The sequence below is a fragment of the Dermacentor albipictus genome, chromosome 4 (assembly GCF_038994185.2).
Source record: "Dermacentor albipictus isolate Rhodes 1998 colony chromosome 4, USDA_Dalb.pri_finalv2, whole genome shotgun sequence".
Lineage (NCBI taxonomy): Eukaryota > Metazoa > Arthropoda > Arachnida > Ixodida > Ixodidae > Dermacentor > Dermacentor albipictus.
The window spans coordinates 31851467-31865119 of record NC_091824.1 but is presented as its reverse complement, the minus strand read 5'-3'; positions in this window follow the sequence as shown (position 1 = coordinate 31865119).

The following is a 13653-nucleotide window of genomic DNA, read 5'->3' as shown; positions in this document are numbered from 1 at the left end:
AACCTGCAGGACCGTTCTGGACGACTTGCATGGTGGAGTCCACATGTGCAGGAGAACAACTTGTCCATGATGTACAAATCAAGCCGTATACACGAAGACGCTGAAGCACTCTAGCGTGCCCCTATCGGCCCTGCCTGCCACGACATTGACGACGATGGAGCTTTCCTTCGGGCCGTAGGTGTGACCGACTTATCCACACGGCAGTGCACGACCTACAGTTGAACACCTAAAAGGAAGAAATCCATCAGTACCCTGGCATATCCCTCGAGGACTGCCTTGTTTTAATGCGAGAGTGTTAAGCGCCCCATATCGCAGAAAATCCAGTGCTGGACATCGTTTAGGCTAAAATATTTTCGAGCCACCCATACGCAGGCCCTCCATGGGCCTCAAGAAAGCTACTGAACTAACTGAATTTCTTAACTCAAGCTGACTATACTGACTATAAGAGGAAGCATAATTCTGTTTAGCGAAAACTTAAAGAAACCCATTTTCCAGCGCTTCTATCCTTCGTTGACCGGCAATAGCATCAGCCATTTGCGTGCGCCGGCGCGTGAGTATCCCAGGGGCCACGAAGCGGCGCACCCGGTTCCCTGTAATACGTCCATCTGTGCAAGTTGTCTTGTGGGGCACGGTGTGGTGTGTGTGTGGGGGGGGGGGGGTGCCTTTGCGAGCATGCGCCTTCGAAGATTTCAGCACTTCGCCCATATACAAATGTACGAGGAATGTCTGCAGCGACTCCTTAACTTTCACATACCTGCTGGAACCAGCCTCGTTCTCGCGAGAAACACTTTCCGGAATGGCCTGCGTTTGCAGAGAGCCAACGAGCTCGCTCTCCACGTGCTATACCTCTGAAGGTTCTGCAACGTTGCACTTCCCGCTCTTCGTTCACTGATGCGACTCCAACCGCGGCTTCTCGCTCAGTTGCCCCACGAGAATGAACTCTGTTAAATCATACTTTAGTCTTCCCACTGGCTGTCAACAGGAATATCAAACTGCCCGAATAGAGCTCTCTTAGCTGTCTCGTAATTCCGGAACTCGTCATCAGAAAGGCAAGACAAGAGGTGGAAGGGAATTGTATATTATGAGGTTTTAAGTCCCAAAACTACGATTTCATTATGAGGGACGCCGTAGTGGGGGCTCTGGAATATTTTTGACGGCCTGGAGTTCTTTAAAGTGAACCTGAATCTAAGTACACAGGTGCTTCCGCGTAGCGGCCTTATCGAAATGCGGCCGCCGTGGCCGGGATTCGATCGCGCGACCTCGTGGGTAGCAGCAGCCCAACGCCATAGCCGCTAAGCAACCAGGGCGAGTGCTAAAAGAAAATATCGCATACAGCTCAAAGGACCGAAATTCGCGATTAAGTTGAACCATCGCAGTAAACCTTCTCGAAAAGGGCAACTTTCTATGTTTTCGCCGAGTTTGAATATGCGCAGCCTAGACAGTACTTATTGCTTCTAAGACGCAAATTCCCCTTCGAATTTCTTCCATCCGAGTTCTGTGCTCTTCCCATTTGCATTCCCGTTCCTTATCGTGCTCTTCCGGTTCTCGCTTTCTCTCACGTGCTACACGCTTAGGCTCTTCTGTAGCTGCATGTGCCACAGGCCCGCGCCCCTCTTCTTTTTCCTTATTGCTAATTAAGCATCCTTCTAATTCCTCGCTGTCTGCCCCGATCGCTCCAGTCGCCTCAGTGATCTCAGGCTTTCTCTTTGATTTGGCAATGTGGAGGCCAAACTCTCTGGCGAAGTATAACAATTCCGCCTTCTTTTGGGCCGTCAAATTGATCCCTGCCTTTAGTACTCCTAACTTTTCGCTCAACATTAACCTTTACGTATTCTAAATACTTCCGCCAACGGTTACGCAAGACCACTGCTTTATAATTTCCCCAAAACAGACGAAATCCAGGTGGTATCTCAGTGGAGAAAACCCATGCACTAACCATATGCGGTCATGAAACTTACACCTTTCTTCCGAACTGATTATCTAGAGACATCGGTTCTTGCCAGGACGAAGCGTGGTCGATATCATCATCTGCAATCCAGTAACTCGCGGATCAGGTGATGGCAACTGGCCTTGGCAGCAGACAGCATCTCACCGCTGCCATCCAGTTGTTGCGATTCGGTGTCCAAGCGGCCATCACGGTTCCATGGCTAGTGATGTGCCTGGTGCCGGGCGATTGAGATATCCGTGGCCACTGGTTTAAATCCAAATTTACATGATGCTGGTTTTCATATACGAGCACGAGCACCAGCACGAGCACACACCCACAACACTCGAGACCTTCTCTTTAAGCACTTCTGTTTCCGATTTCTTTCTTCGGTGAAATTCACTGTTCTTCTTGGCCAATCACAACCAACAAACCTTTCGCAAAAGCCTGCCCATGATGTCGCATCAATTCGCCCGACTCCGCCTCTGATGTTATGCTATCGCCCCCGCAAACCAGGCAACGACGTGGCAAACTGATAACTTGACGTCGACGTCGTTTCCACGGAAGGCCTCGACGTTGGTCCCCCTTATCAGTTAGTGGACCGTGCGTCACGGTTCGTTTGTCAGGGTCAGGTTCAGGTATAGTAGTCTTCATGGTAGTTAGTGCTTACACAGAGGGCGGCGGCTGTTATCACCTCGAAGTGCGCTCCTTTGTTCGCGTCTCACAGTCTATGTCGGTCGGTCTATTCCCGGCGGGAGCTCGTCTCAGCCGTCAGCTCTGGTGACGCTGGTTTAGTCGCTAGCTCTCCGGTCCTGAGAAAACGACGGTGCGGCGTCAAGGGCCGTTCATAGCTGCACACTCGCCGGTAAATCGTATTTGTAGTGAAGGGGTGCCGGGTACAACAGTGCTAAATGCCCATCGTAACAGTTTCTGGCTTCGGTGCCGTTTCCTGTTTTGATGGTCTATTGACGCTTGGTAATAAGCATAACTCTGCCCTAGTGCATGTTCTGTGTCATTAGTCTCTTGAAGCGGAAGTGCGACAGGGCGTCCGACACAGTTAAACAAGAGGTTCAGTTCTGTCGCACACAGGCCCAGCCTCCGGCAGTTCCAATGTAGCACGTGCGGAGTGCATCTGTCGAGGGCTGTACGTGGAGCGGGGTGGCTACTGAGCCGAGGTGAACAGTGGTTGGAGCAAGCCATGTCGTCGGTGGAAGTGCTCTTCCGGTGCTTGGCAATATTTCTTCTGCGATTGGTGGAGAGGATGAGGAATTTGTTGTACCAGCAGAACCACGTCGGTCTGCTGTGTGGCATTAGTGGCTGTTTCTTGCACTTTAGTGAGCTCCTTGGAATACATGACTGCTGTTGTCGCTTGGCACAAACACGTCCGAGCAGTGCTGCGTGCCTTTTTTCACGCGGTCATAGGGATGCGCTCGTGCCACTGCTCGCGCGTTCTTCGCTGTCTTCTTCCGCTCATGTCTCCGATACCGCTCATCAATATACCGTGGTCACAGAGACTCACTCGTGCGACTACTCATGCATTCGTCGTCGTTGCCTTCCACAGCTGGCTCCGATGCCGCTAATCATGCTTGCATTCCCATACTGCGCCTCCCTCTGTGAAGGCACTGACGGCACTGGCCCACTGGCAGTTGGTGCGGTGATTTCGGTCAGTTCTGTGGATCGCTCCGATGGACGAACCTTCGACTTTGTCTTCTCAGTGAGTAGCTGTGCCTAGCTCCTTTGGAAGTCTGCGCAAGTGCGCCAACGAAGCCAATGCACGTGATGCGATATATGGTACAAGGAGTCGTGAAAACAATACCTTTACGTTTCGTAAAACGAGTCCACATCGGGAAGACGTCGCAATGCTTTCGCATTCATCCACATAGAAACACCAAGTTCCCTTGGCTTCATCTGTCAGTGGTAGGAGGCTCACATTGTTCTTCATGGGTCCCAGCAGAGCGACCGGTGGCAAATGCTCCGAAACGTCTTCGGGACGCTGCGTAGCCTGTTCTTCGCTGCATTCTTGGGCTGGCGCCATCAAACTGATTGTCCTGGATGTGACTGTCCGTTGTAGACAGAGGGCTGTAGTTTCAATGCCCTAGGCTCGAACGTCAATGCCCCATGGCCACAAATTACGTTTCGCAAGCGCGCATGATGGTGCAAGAAACGACCGTACGACGGCCAACAAGCGACGCACCTTTTCGAAGCTTGTCTTCGCGCGCGGCCGATGCAAAGGTGAAGAAGCGCTACAGACAAAGCGGAAACGCCAACGCGCAAGCTGGAGTCGATGAGAGTCGGGCGCCAGGAATGGGCATACGCTCGTACTTCATCCCCGCCGTCTAATGGAAGTCTCGCTTACAGCGATCGCAGTACAAGAGAGTTTCTAGGCAGTTTTCATTAATTTTATCAACGACAGCCGAACTCTGCAACAAATGAGGCAGACCCTAGCGTTAGTTTTGTTTTTAAATCAATTGCTCATATACAATGTGGCATATGTGAACGAGATGAGACGTGTCCTATCTTTTTCTTGCCTTCATGGATGATGGTTGATTTAAAGCTGATGAGCTGATTTAAACTTTATATGCTACGCCCACTACGCCACTCTGCAAAATTGTTGTCTTTTTTTATATAAAACCCGTCAGGCCTTCTTTTGCCCTTTTGCCCTTCCCTACTCGGTAGCGCATACATTCCCAAACATATTGGCAAGTCTAAACACAACCTACCATCGCACGTGCTCCCCATTTATGTTGGTGCGACAAGGAAGCAATGCCGGAAACATCTGCAACTGTCTTTCTATTCTCATTGCTTTTTGCTACGCTGTGCAAACTAGAAGAAATTCTGTTCTTTTTCAAGCGTTCCGAAATAGTGGCTACGGGAACGCGGGGACAACCTGCTTCTAATGAATGCTTAAGTAGCATATTAAAGTTGACGCCCATCTTGTGCACAAACGATTTGTTGAGGGAGCATTTACAAAGACATGAATATAACATTTTAACGTTAAGGGCCCCGTGTCGCAAGAAATTGCGATGACGGCGTTGGAGATCGCTTGGCGAAAAGTAATACCAAACCACAACCACGCCGGCCCTCGGCGTGCCACAAAGGTGTTACTAAACCAACTGAATTCTTCAAAGTAAAATACGTCAAAAAAATCGTAAAGTACGACCTAAAGGAATCATGCAGACATGATAGCGTCGGATATAAATTTGAATATACCAGAAAACATAATTATGTTACGCGGAAACTCAAACACAAACCCCTTCCCTAGCGGCGTGACCTGCTCGGTTCTTTGCAACAACGCCATAGCGCGCGCCTCCCCCTCCGCTGTCATTGCGCTCGCCTCCGCTGACAAGCAGTCAGGTATCTTTGAAACTTATCGCATTCTACCCTTAAAGGCGAAGCTTAAACGTCCTTCAATCTTTTTTCTTACAACTTTAGGGTGCTTCGGCAAAAAGTCTGATAACAGTTTTGATGATATCGTTCTAAAGAAGGAGACAAAAAGGGAAAGAAAGACAGGGAGGTTAGCCAGTGTTAACACTAGCTAGCTGCCATGTGCTGACGAAAGGGGAAAAGGGAATAAAAGGGGAAAAAAGAGAGAGGAAGAAAAACGAGAAAAATTCACACAATAACGCGATGCTATGCGCAACAACAGAGAAAGGTGGTCGCACAATTCACAGGCCATTAAAAATTCAGCAAAGCAAGGTATTGAGGTAGGCAAGGTGAGTTGGTGTATTGCGGCATTTTCAATGAGTTGCTTATGTAACGGGTTTACATCATTATAAGTCTTTTGTTAGCAGGGCACATTTCAGTCCGCGGCCCTGACATAACCAAAAGCACCACCAAGTTTAAAATCAGAAAAATTAGAAAATAAAAAGATAGACACTCTGTAAAGTGCTATTCTTCCGGCATAAATACAGGCTTTTCAAGATATTTCTGAAAAATGTTGTCGAAACCATTACGTGAACTCCTTATGCCGTGTTTCCCTGAGAGAACTCTACGTTACATAATGCTTGCAGTTGGTGAAAATAAGAGGTACTATATGCACGCAACATTAGGTGTGTTTCCGTGGATTATGTCTTCTTTGAGGCTAAATGACTGACTTTTACGAGCGAGGCCAAATGTTTTCAACAGCCGTTGCATAACTGCTGATGCGAACAAGATCAAACTTGGCAATAATAGAAGGACCCGTTGCAAAACATGTGTGTTCGAAATAAAATGCGTTTGGATCAAGTGCTGCTTTCGCAAATGAGATCTAGAAAAAGTTATTTCATATGTCATGCTACAACATCGCACAGATATACCTACAAGCCAGAAGAACATTCGGACCAACACACAAAGACCTAAACAGGGCACAAGCAGTGACCCTACGCCAACTACAAACAAATTTTTGACGAACTCACTTCACATCAAATGGACATTCCCTAAAGTACACAAAAGATGCGCATGTCAGATATGCAAACAAGACACAGCTACGCTGAAACACATGCTATGGGAATGTAACGCCCAAAGCAAGAACGAGTTGAAAACCCGAGACTCTATCACTGAGATGGGCTGCCGCTCTGCACAGCTCCGACCTCGGCGACCAAATCTGGGCCGTCCAGCAGGCACGCATGCAGGCACGGAGACGAGATCTCGACGTCCCGTCGAGGGAGAACTGAGCCCGGATTGCCAAAAACCTTCCGGACAATTTAAGGAAGTTATTACCAAGCAATTGATATTACGAGCGCAGGAATTAGAATCAACTACCGCGATGTTATTTTTTGCGCATGCTATCGGCCACCGAGCGCTTCCTCTACGTTTCGCGCTGAACTTCATGAGCTGCTTAATACCATCGGAACAACTATTCCACACTCGCCAATTTTCTTAATGGGGGATTTCAATTACCCCAACATAAGCTGGTCCTATCCTGGGCCAACTGTACCCGCCTCATCCAGTGATAGCAAAGCATTTCTCGATTTGTGTTTTGATTTCCATTTTACTCAGCTGAGTACTCAACCAACTCGAACTACATCAACCAGTGCTAACATCCTCGACTTCGTTCTGACTACCGCTCCCGTTCTTGTTAACTATTTAATTATTTTGCCACAGCTTAGCGATCAATAATTTATTCGTTTCAAGCTTAAAGAAAGCGTCAACCTTCCCAACAGCAAACAAAAATGCATTCGAGACCACAGTAAAGCCGACTACGCATCAATGAACACACAACGTCAATCTTTCGTAGAAAAATATATGCCGGAATTTCACACTCGGAGCGTTGAACAGAACTGGTCGCTTATCAAAAGTAAAGTTAATGAATTAGTACAAAAATACATACCTCTCCGAATTGTTTCGTGTAACCATCGGTCAGCGTGGTTTAATGCATCCCTAAAACGTGTCTTGAAAAAAAAGAAGTGGCTGTTTCGCCAAGCTAAAAAAGGGAGCACAGCTGAAAGCTGCCGGGCGTATCAGCAGGTTGCTTTCCTTTTTAAAGACGCAGTCAAAGAAGCTAAACGCGTTTTTCTTTTACAATACACTTCCATCTCTGCTGACTAATAATACTAAAAAAATTCGGAAAATTGTCAAGGGTTCCAAATGTAACGCAATATCGTTAACTGATGCGGATGGTGCTGTTCTTCCGCAAGAAGATTGTTGTTCTTTACTCAATGAAGTGCTTTCCAAATCATTTTTGAATAACATTTTGCCCTGTGCTTCTCTACCTGAAGTTGTTAAGATGAGTTTTCCTCAGATGGAGCCCTTTCTAATTGATTACGATAGTGTCGTAAATTGATTCCTAAATTAAAAATTTCGTCTTGGTCAGGAATAGACGACATTAGTTCCAAGTTTTCGAAAAATACCGAAGTGTACCCCTCCATAATTTGGTGCAACATCTTTTCGAAGTCTATTCTGTTCTCATTACCAAAGGATTTGAATGTCGGCAAGATGGTTCTATTATTTAAGTCTGGCTACGGGCATTCAACCGTAAATTACCGGCCGATTTCTCTAACAAGTGAGCCATGCAAAATCTTAGAGCATATAATATACTCTAATATCATTACCTTCCTAGAGCCAAATTCATTTTTTTTCATCTTGTCAGCATGGGTTCCGTAAATCGTTTTCCTGTGATACTCAACTTATTTCATTTACACGTGAGAGCTGTGCCGCGTTGGATAATGTATTTCATAGTGACACTATCTTCTTATACTTTTTTAAAGCATTTGATCTCGTCTCTTACCCACTATTTTGTGTCAAATTAAATGCACTTAACATTGACCGTAATATTATCTCATGGATTGAAAACTCCTTATCCAATAGAACAAAATTTGTCTTTGCTAACAATGTTAAATCTTCTTGTCCTGTCAGTTCCGGGGTTCCACAAGGTTCTGTTCTCAGACCTTTGCTTCTCGTTTATATTAATGATTTGCCTAACTCTGTAGCATCATCCATAAGGTTATTTTCAGATTGTGTCATTTACAGAGCAAAAATCACCAAATTCTGATACTCTAAAATTCCAATCTGATCTAGACAAGGTATCTACCTTGTGTGAGACTTGGGAAATGCGACTTAAGAGTGCAGCCAAAAGTGCAAACTAATGAAGATTGCGCGCAATGATGCTTCTGCTAACCTATCTAATTATCAGTTGATGAACTCTATACTCGAAGAAGACAATTCCTGTAAATACTTAGACCTCCACGCAACACCAAATTTTTCTTGGCAAACACACATAAACCACGTCACTAACAATGCTAACCGCACGCTTGGTTACCTCCGTTGCAATTTCTCTATGGCCCCCGCTAACTTAAAGCTACTTCTGTACAAAACACTAATGTGCCCCAAGCTTGAATATGCCTCTTCTGTCGGGGACCCTGGCTTAGATCACTTAAAAAATGTAATGGAATCTATACAAAATAGTAGCGCTTGTTCCATTCTTACTAACTATTCTCGGATATCAGGCGTAACATCTATGAAGGCTACTTTAAACCTTCCTCTCCTCTCATCGCGTAGGAACTTAGCACGCTTATCACTGCTGCACAAAATCTATTACTACATTCCGAAATTAAAAAGTGAACTTTTCTCCGAACTTGCATACATATCATCTCGTACTGAGCATCCCCATAAATTGATCGTTCTACATTGTCGCATGAACCTATTCTTTTATTCATTTATTCCTAAAACGACTAATCAATGAAATCATCTGCCGGTCTCAATTGTTACCATAACCGATACATATGCTTTTAGAACTACTAATAAAGAATACCCTTGTTAATCTGCATTTCTTATTTTTTTATTATTATAACCTGACATCTGTACATGCTTTGTATTTCATTCCACTCCCTTCTGTAACGCCTTCGTGCTTTGAAGGTACAATAAATAAATAAATAAACAAATAAATAAATAAATAAATAAATAAATAAATAAATAAATAAATAAATGTCACGCTGTAGCTGTTCTTGTAGCTTGTAGAATTGTAGCTGTTCTTATTAGCAGCGTTTCCCAATGCCCGGAAAGTACTCTCAGTGAAGCATTATTTGTACTTAGCAAAAATGAAGGACATAAAAAGCGCAGTGTGTGCAGAAATTTTAACGCTGTCTGCCTAACAGAAGCCTTACAAAAATGCTTTAACCTCGTCTTTTGGGTGTTTCCATGCGTTATACGACGTTCGCTCACTGTCCTCTGTGAACTAAAGTAGGCACCTTGCTTCTTTTAGGTGAAAGTAAAAGCCCGGTAGTGGGTAATGTGTAGGCAAAGTTCCAAGTGAGTTGGTTGATTTCACATTTGTAATAAAATATGTATGCAAGTGCGCCAGAGCGTGATCAGTGCTTTACAAGTGCGCATAATTTATTCCGTTTCTCTGGAAGAATAACGAATGCTTCTGAGAATACGTTTAGTGAATATAAGCGAAGGTTTTGAGAAACCTTCGAGCCAAAGTAAATGCATGTGAAATAAATACTTCCTCCGCTAAAACAAATTAAGGAATTGTTCGAAAGTGTCATACTGCGGTTATCAGCCACGCTTCCCAATAACCCGAGATAAGTATTTGGCCCCAACTTTATATTTTCTGCCAGCGGGGGGGAGTCATATTCGGTAGTAGTTGTCGCACAACTTTCCTGACGAGATTACAAGCACTGTAAAAAATTACTGAACTGTCTTATTCTCGCTTGCTTTTTCATATGACGTTAGTAGGTTATAGGTAATATGTAAATAGAGTTCGTTGTATCTGAATACAATACAGGCCTTAGTAGCAAGTTAAGTATTAAGGCTATACGGAACGTTATAACCGTGTTTTAGGAAGAACGCAAAATGTAACATGCGGCTCTGGCTGCACTATAAACTCCAACAAGGTCACATCTGCTGAAAATGGCGCAAACATTATGCCCAATATCTTCGCGAAGTAAAATGTGTGTGGATGAATGACTGCACTCGTAAACTTTCTTTACCAAGTGCCCGAATGCATTATATGCTGGAAGGCGCCAAAGAAACCAGTCATGTAATTGTAATGCTTAAAAATGTGCGATTAAATAAAAGCCCATCAAAATTTTGGCAGCAGCTGCTCGAGAAAAACAGCTACACAGGAAATTAAGTTGTGATGCTGCATGTTCACAAAAGTCTGCAGTTCTTTCATGCAGTGGAAATTACGATGATGGGGATGACGAAGCTGCTTGACGACGACAGAAATCTCGTTTGTCGTCGACGACAACGTTCGTTGTCAGTGTAATAGAATGGATGGACGGACGGATGGACGGACGGATGGACGGACGGGCAAGACAAACCGAATTTCGAGCTCTTGACTGCTGGCGCTGTAAAGATAAGCAGATTAGGTGCGCCTTTTTCGAATCTATGTCAATGGAAGCTTTAAAAAAAATTATGGGGTTTTACGTGCCAAAACCACTTTCTGAACGGAAGCTTTCGTGAAGTGGTTAAGCAAATCCTATAGATTCGCCCATTTCATTCCTGTAGCGTTGGCGTACTGAAAATGCGCTCGCATGTGCCGTCGCGCTCCCGCGTTACGCAATATGACGACTCTATATTGGCTTCAATTTCTTCATTTCTTTCAATTTATTAAAGACAATGCCTTTTTGAGCGAATTACAGCCACTTTTCTGTATGTAGTATGTTTCTAGCCTCTTTCGGGAGCCGATCCTAGAGATAATGCAGCCTGAATATGTGGGACGATATGTGAATGATGTGCACTCCCCTTGGACCTCTTGTCACCGTGATGCGCAAAAAACAGGGTGCTTTCTTTGGCTGCACCAAGCTTTAAGAATTGCGTGTGGTAAGTAGCACAGTTTTACCCCTTTAAAGTACTCGATGAGGCGGCCATAACTTCTAGGAGAAATCAATACGGTTACTAAAATGATTGACATAACTACGCTATTTACCTTTTTAAAATAATGACTTTACGGTACATATTCCAATCTATGAGATTGAGCTAGTGAGTATGCGCAGCATATCGACTTTGAAAGAATTCTGAAAATGTCACCGGTTTCCAGATATGCACCGTCAAATTTGTGTTAATACTGCAACTGTTGCTCGACTGAGTTTTCATTTTTTTTTAAGAAAACGCTCTTTTATGCTTTGAGGCACAAAATTAACTGGAATGCCATTGCAATTTGTCGGACACTTTGAAAAATGAGATCTCGTAACTGGTGCAGTTGTGGTTGAGCCTTTGAACTCACCGGCTACGATTCGTAATTTAAAATATGTTGCGTAATGTAAATAAAACAATTAAAGTAATTATGGTAATTTTAAAAAATTTTGCGCAGCTAGAAGAATACCTTACAAACACACAAACACACACACACACACACACACACACACACACACACACACACACATATATATATATATATATATATATATATATATATATATATATATATATATATATTGCATGTGAAAACTAGTGTGTTATTTCAAATTAACGCGTCATTACGCTGCAATATCTTGGCCGAGGCTGAAGATAGTATTGTCAAAAAATTTAATAGTCCCACGCTCGCCCTATTCCTCTCACGCGAGAGATGACACGTGATATTGTGCCACGCACACTGACTCCTCCCTTATCTCACCCCACCTCACTCAGGAAAAATTCGTCTGTTATCGACTTTAAACAGCTCGAATCGCCTGTCAACATTTTAACTTCACCCCTCGCGGCATGGCCGATCTCCCCATGTGGACATGTGCCGATAATATGAAAATAATAATCATCATCAGCAGCAGCAGCTACAGCAACACGTGACTATTTTCTCAAAGAGGGAGCTGGCGTTGGCACGATTGATGTACACGGGCGATTGTGGCCTTAGCGGTAGGAAAGTAGGCGCAGAAAAGATCAGGTTTGCTTCCTAAAGCTAAAGGAATTGTCCTGTTTTTAACGTGTATTTCTCGTAAGGAAGATATTTAGGTATCATCTGTTATAAGCACGAAGTGGTTCCACCAATCACACAATATGGGTAAGAAAGTGTTATAACTGCAGTGTTCTTCTTATCATTTCTCAGCTGAAGTCTACAGCTACACGTGCCAATCTGGTTGCCTATCTTATGTTTCCTTACTTCGTTTCCCTTCCCCTCATTCCCTAACCTGTCTTTATATTCTGACATGCACTGAAAATAAACGCCCATTCTTCCAGCTTCTAAGCGTGTGTCTGCCTCGCCTGCGTCAAGCGTAGTGTCCGACTTACGATGTAACAGAAAGACACTAGGGCGGTCCTGCGTGCAAGCTATTCGGCAAGTGAACCCTGCCAGCAGGCGGGGTCAGAAAAGTCCGGGAGGGTTAGCAAAGAACGTTTCGCTTTGAAATTTGTATGTCACGAACGCAATCTCAACAAATAGCCGCCATGGCTCAGTGCTGTTGTAATGAAGTTATTCAAGTATTTCTTTGCATCAAACTCCTAAAATTAGAAAAAGAGCCACTTAAAACAAAAAAGGCTGCAGAAAACAACGGATTCCTCGTTAATATATACTCCAGAAGTCCGCGCATCGCTTAGAAAAGTCCGCAGGAAACAAAGCTTACAATTAGTTGGCTCTGTATCGTGCGAAATCTCTTAACAGTCGCAAGCATTATGCCTGAAACGTCTGCACTGCGCACCATCAAAGGAAAGCATAAGGGACGGGCCTGTAGATCGCTTCAACAGAGCTCTTCAGCAAGCGTAGGCAAACGTGATCATCAGTTCAAAAGGCACACCTAACCAACCTTGGCGCTATGAGGCAAGCGATATCCCACGAAACTTCATGCGAGAATATCTTGATGCATTGATTAAGTACGGTTGCCTCTAAAGAAAGAAGAGGTGCCCCCAACGGCGACCAGCGGATCTGCTGGTATTCACCCGGAGGAGCGCAGCAAGCATAGAGAGGCCATCCTCACAGTTGGACAAAAATGTTTCAAGGCGAAAAGCTTGTGTGCCTACGGTGGCAGTGCCCTTAGCGGTGACCTTGGCCAAACTGCGCAGTGACGAAAAATGGCCTACGCCGCATAAGTAAAATCACGTCAACAAATGCTCCGATTGACGTCACATTTCTCAGGAAACAAGGAGCAGAATGAGTAAAAGAATGATGAAAGTAAGTATTAAAAGTGTTAAAATAATAAAAGAATAATACAAAAGCAAAAAAAAATAGAACGGTGGCAGGGGCAGAGTCAGTTCAGAGGAGTACTGAAAACTGGTTGCGGCAGAAAAGTGAAAGGAAAAAACAAGAAACGCGCTAGAAAATGCCAGGTGGAAAAGAGAAAAATGGTGTAAATATAGTCATAATACTAATAATGTTGCGA